The sequence below is a fragment of the Lactuca sativa genome, chromosome 8 (assembly GCF_002870075.4).
Source record: "Lactuca sativa cultivar Salinas chromosome 8, Lsat_Salinas_v11, whole genome shotgun sequence".
Lineage (NCBI taxonomy): Eukaryota > Viridiplantae > Streptophyta > Magnoliopsida > Asterales > Asteraceae > Lactuca > Lactuca sativa.
In genome coordinates this window covers 128,099,409-128,105,157 of record NC_056630.2, presented here as the reverse complement: position 1 = coordinate 128,105,157, position 5,749 = coordinate 128,099,409, and the positions used below count along the sequence as shown (strand labels likewise).

The 5,749-nt window shown below is 29.9% G+C and overlaps 1 pseudogene; it reads right to left on the bottom strand.

Moving 5' to 3' along the window:
* Nucleotides 1-1,835: 1,835 nt before the first annotated feature.
* On the bottom strand, nucleotides 1,836-2,855 carry LOC111917046 (uncharacterized protein At2g29880-like; annotated as a pseudogene).
* Between the last annotated feature and the right edge of the window lie 2,894 nt (nucleotides 2,856-5,749).

Here is a 5,749-nt window from a genome sequence, read left to right as displayed (position 1 = left end):
ATATTTTTTTATGTCTTTGAAATAATAATAATTAACACTACTCATGAAATAAATGAATATATAAACTCTTTTGGATCGTTAGTTCTAAAAACGGTGTTAATTATTATTATTATTATTTTACGAAATATATATATTTTACGAAATACATTTTTTTATCCTACGTAATATATTTTTTTATATCTTTAAACAATAGGTTTTCGTATAACAAATACGTTTTTGTATAACAAATACGTTTTTATGAAATATATTTTTTTATGTCTTTGAAATAATAATAATTAACATTACTCATGACATAAAAAATTTTATAAATTCTTTTGAATCGATAGCTGTAAAACCGGTGTTAATTATTATTATTATTTCAAACACATTAAAAAAAATATATTTTACAAAAGTGTATTTGTTATACAAAGACATATTTTTTAAAGAAATAAAAAAGTATATTTTACGAAAACGTATTATATATATATATATATATATATATATATATATATATATATATATATATATATATATATATATATATATATATATATAATTTTTACGAAACCGTATTTTTTAGAGACAAAAAAATACGTTTTTATGTAAAATAAATACATAAAAATGCATACAAATTGTTTGTAATTTTTTTTATAATACGAAAATACATTTGTTTTATTAAAAAAAATAAGTAAAAAAGTATTTTTTGTAATTTATTTATTACTTATGTTTTAACGTGCTACATATTATATAAATTAGTATTTCAATAGTATAAACCAAATATATGTGCAGCCCAACTGGTTAAGGCTTTGGCCATTTAATAGGTGAAAGTCTGAGGTTCGATCGCCCCCCCCCCCCCCCCCCCCCATCATTCAGCCACATAATTTTTAAAACAATTTTCAAAAATGGTCCCTATGGTTTACCATATATCACAAATTTAGTCCCTTTATACCTGAAAAGACTAAAATGCCCTTACCCTAATGGCTGAATACTAACGGAGTTAGTAAAAAGGGCCATATGTGCAAGTTTTGCAAACCACAAGGACCATTTGCATCAAAAAAAATTAGTAAGGACTGACTTTGTGACTTTTGGTAAACCACATGTACCATTTTTGTAATTATATATATATATATATATATATATATATATATATATATATATATATAAGCATCATGCTTTAGAATTTAAAGGAAAGTGGTTCAGAAAGAAGTCATGGGGGTTTATTTTGGATTTATTAGGAATTTTTGTACAAATTTGAGAAAATTTTAAAGCTCCACATCAACATTAAGCCATCAAAATGCAAATGTGAATCCTATCCTAACGGGTCAGGTTTTTGGATTAGGTTGTGGGTTGTGGATGCATCATTGGATATCTACCTTAGGGTGTGTTTAGTTCGTTGGAATGGAATGACAAAGGAATGGAGTTAACAAAGTAATGGAATGGATGAGGTAATGGAATGGTTCATTACCATTCCATTGTCACGTTTGGTTGCTTGATGGAATAGAATAATTCATTCATCCATGTTGTTTGGTATTTACATAGAAGAGAAAGTAATGGAATAAAAATAATTTACAATGACAAAAATACACGTACAACACAAAATTCATAGAATTCAATAAATTCAACATTATCTATTTGGAAATTATAGTTTCTATTGTAATACATAGAAATTAATTGAACTAATAACAAAACTATCATAAAACGTAAATGGTTTATATAAATAAGAACTTTTATTTATAATAAAAGACTATATCTCATGAAAACATATCAAAGTCTAACCAACACTAACAAACTAAAATTATCTTAATTTTCAAAATTTAACAAACTACAATATCATAAAGAAGACCATATAAATAACGTCAAACATCATCTTCAAGCAAGTCCCTTACCCATTAAAAATTTTCTTCGTCCTCAATCGTAAAGAATATTAACATCAACTCATCATTCTTTCAAAGCATACGAACATCCTTGTTACAATCACAGTCAATTAAACCAACAACTTTTTTCGTCTAAGAATAATGTTTTTACGTAGGTATTCTCTATCTCTCTCGATTCCAAAACTGCATTGAAGCTACTTGTTGCATTATCAATCTTTGAACCAATTATATATGTAGAATCTTTCAAGCTAGTCATCAAAGGATCCCAACTATTTCTTCTTTTTCTCTTTCGTATTGTACTCAAATCTACTTTAGAATGAGCATATGCAGGACTATTCATGGGAGCATCAACATCTATATCCTTTAACTCGTCTCCAATTCCTTTCATGCAATCGTCAGGCTCCCGTTGTTCGTTATTTATCTCAGATATAACATATGTTGCTGTTTGAGCATCTCTTCCATTAGCACGATCCTTTCCAAATACTAAACATAGGTCCCAGTAATGAGGAAACTTGTTGCCTCTCTACTTTGTTGCATTCTTCTGTACCTAAAAAATCTAAAAATATATAAATAATACATAATTCTAAAAATGCTTACAAAAAATAGTTTCAGATCATTCAACTAAAAACATTACTTGAGCATATGCTTGCCAAACAGAATGAGGAGTTTCAAGCATCTTATTTTCATAATCCCATCCAAAACCATTTTTGTTGTTCCATGATTCCATGACATCATATCATGCACAATAGACCAATCGCTCTTCAAAGTTTTTATACGTGATTCGATATGTGGCTTTGCTTTTATTCTCGAGTTGGGAAGTGAGACTGCAAGTCGGATTTCCACCGCCCCAAATAACCCAGGCTTAAAACCATTGTCAGATTTAAAGTGAGAACCTGAATTGCGTATCTCAACCATAGCTTCAACAAGTTTCTCATCTTCTATCTCATTCCACTTCCTTTTATTTTTTCCTGGACCCCTATCACCATGAATTTTTGACTCCATACCTTGACAATTAAAAAAATGATACATAAATAACTATAGAAACATTTACTAAATATATAACAATTCAGTAGTAAACACAACATAACTGTAGACATAATATTACTAAAATTCCATAAAAATGTATTACAATGTACTTAATGTAACAATAAGAAATTTGTTATGCCTAGATCTCTAAGATCTTCATCGTCCTTATCATTGTTTGTGTCAATAATGTCATCATCTTCAAGTGGATCATATGACAATTCCTTTCTTATAAAGTTATGTAGAAGGCAAAAAGCAAGGATAATTTTATTTTGTGTCCGAATGGGATAAAATGACGGACATCTGAGTATAGCCCATCTTTTTTTAATACCCAAAGCAACATTCTATGACATTCCTTGCCATTGAGTGCTTTATGTTAAAATATTCCCCAGCCTTTTCTGGTTGATGGTCATTCAACCAAGTATTAAAATGATATCTTTGACCTTTGAATGGTGCGAGGAATCCTTCCCGATTCATGTACCCGACATCAACAAGATAATAGTTACCTTTACTAACTTGTAACCCATTTTCTCGAAGCATTGCACTACGTAGTATTCTACCATCTGTAACAGATCCTTCCCATCCTGGTAAACATAAAATGAATTACATATCAGGAGTCAAGAAACAAGTACATTCGTTGTAATTTCTCCTTCTCGATTTTTATATCTAGGTTTGTCTGCATCTGGTACATCTACACTTATGTGTGTCCCATCTATTGCTCCGAAACATCCCTATAGCCCAAATTAAATATTTATGAAAATTATAATACAAACCAAGAATAATCTATATACACTCAAGTCTAGCAAATCACATACCTAGAACCATTTCCATCTTTCATCAATTGACGTTTCTGATATAGGCTTGGGTTTCTTAAACAATTCTTTTCCAACTGAATAGCAATATTGAGTACATTAATGAAATGTTTACTAATTGTCTCTCTTGATCTACGAAACTAAAACTTCGCTACATGATTTTTCACATGGTGGGCCAAAAAATATAAAAATATTGCCACTTGTTCGTCAATTTGGAGATACATAGAGGCCTTTAACTTTCCATTAATCTCAACCATACGACAAAGCTTAACAAACGTCACCCTATTCATTCTTAATTGTTGTATAGAAGTCTCATCACTTTTGTACAATAATCTTTACATATACTCTTTTCTCTCTAGGTATAACATCTTGTAGTGAGGTCTAGTTGGACACATAAATATATGTATGGCAATAATAATACTCACTAGTTGAAAATACCAATCTACCAAACTGATTATCTCAATCCACAATGTACTAAATGAAACAACCTTCTTTGTTCTTTTTTCGTCTATTCATTTTAAGGCGAGTCATAACTGCAATAGTAGTAAATTATTATAACATAATGAACTATTGAAACATATAAAATTTATTACAGATAAAACTGCTGATTTTAGGCTTATTTGAGAACCCAATTCGATTGTGCAGTGAAGTAATTTTATAAATTCTTATGAGTAGTCAATAAGACGCAACTACGGAGAGTGCTGAATAGAGCTTTGAATAAGAGAAAATTAAGCTAAATAAAGAAGAGAGAAAATGGATTTCTCTTATAGAAGAGTTGAAAAGTCAAATAGAAGCCAACTGATTGCTTGCTGAAAAAACAAAAGCATGAACTTGAAACATAGAAAAATATTCAGAAGAGCTTAAAGATTCATTGCAAATGGCAGACATCAATGTTGTTGTTGCACACATCCATTTTTTCACAATTCAAAAAGAGATCCTTTATTCTTTTAATTTATTCTATTGATCTCTTTTATTTACTAGAATTTTATAACTTCAAATATTACAATACATAATGTCAGCTCTCAATCATCTACATCAAAAATGTCAGTTTGTCTTCATTAGGGTATGTCAAGGATGTAGGGTGGTACTAAATTAGTCTACTAGAATTTGTGTTTTTGGGCAACAAAGGTTTATTTGACCTGGATGGGTGCAATTACAGACAACATTTATCTTCAATTATGGTATTAAGTTAGAAACTGGATGGAAGATTGAAGATTGACATTGTATTCTCTAATTGCTTTAGAAACATATATATATATATATATATATATATATATATATATATATATATATATATATATATATATATATATATATGTGTGTGTGTGTGTGTGTGTGTGTGTGTGTTATTGCACAGTGTGGAATCATGTGAACATGAGTGTATGAAAGACAAACTCGACGTTTAAACAAAAAACCAACAAATCTACATGCATATACATAACATATGTTCAACCCCTTTTTACAAAATTCAACATTTCTTATCATATTTATAAAACATGCAAACGATAATTAAAGCTCCCATTATATGACATTATTGGCACACAGAAAGAAGAAAACACACTAAATAGAACACATTCAGAAATTAGATAAAAAATAAAGTTAGAGAGATACTAACCTTCAAATGATGTGTCTTGATGAGTATAACTTCACAGCAAGTTGAAAGAAATCTTAAAAGAATAGTCAAATGAATCCCCATATAGAGACGATATGCTGCCATGCCTGGATGATTTTATGCGATTTTGGAGATTATGGTTGCTAATTTATTTCTTATTTGGAGGGAAATCAATTGATATCTAGCTGATTTTTCTGTGTTCATGATAGATAGCAGGGGCAAAATGGGAAGATGAGTAGTAGAGCATGAATGGAATGAAAAAAATCGGGAGTACCCCCTTGAAGGAAAACCCTGTGTTCAGGGGGAATGGGATTCCATTTTGAATGAAGATATCCTTTCCTTACTCCAACCAACCAAAGATCTAACTATTCTGTATGAATGCTTTATTCCTTTCTTGCCCGAGTTACCCCTACCAAACGCGCCCTTTGTAAAATCTTTATCTCTCACGT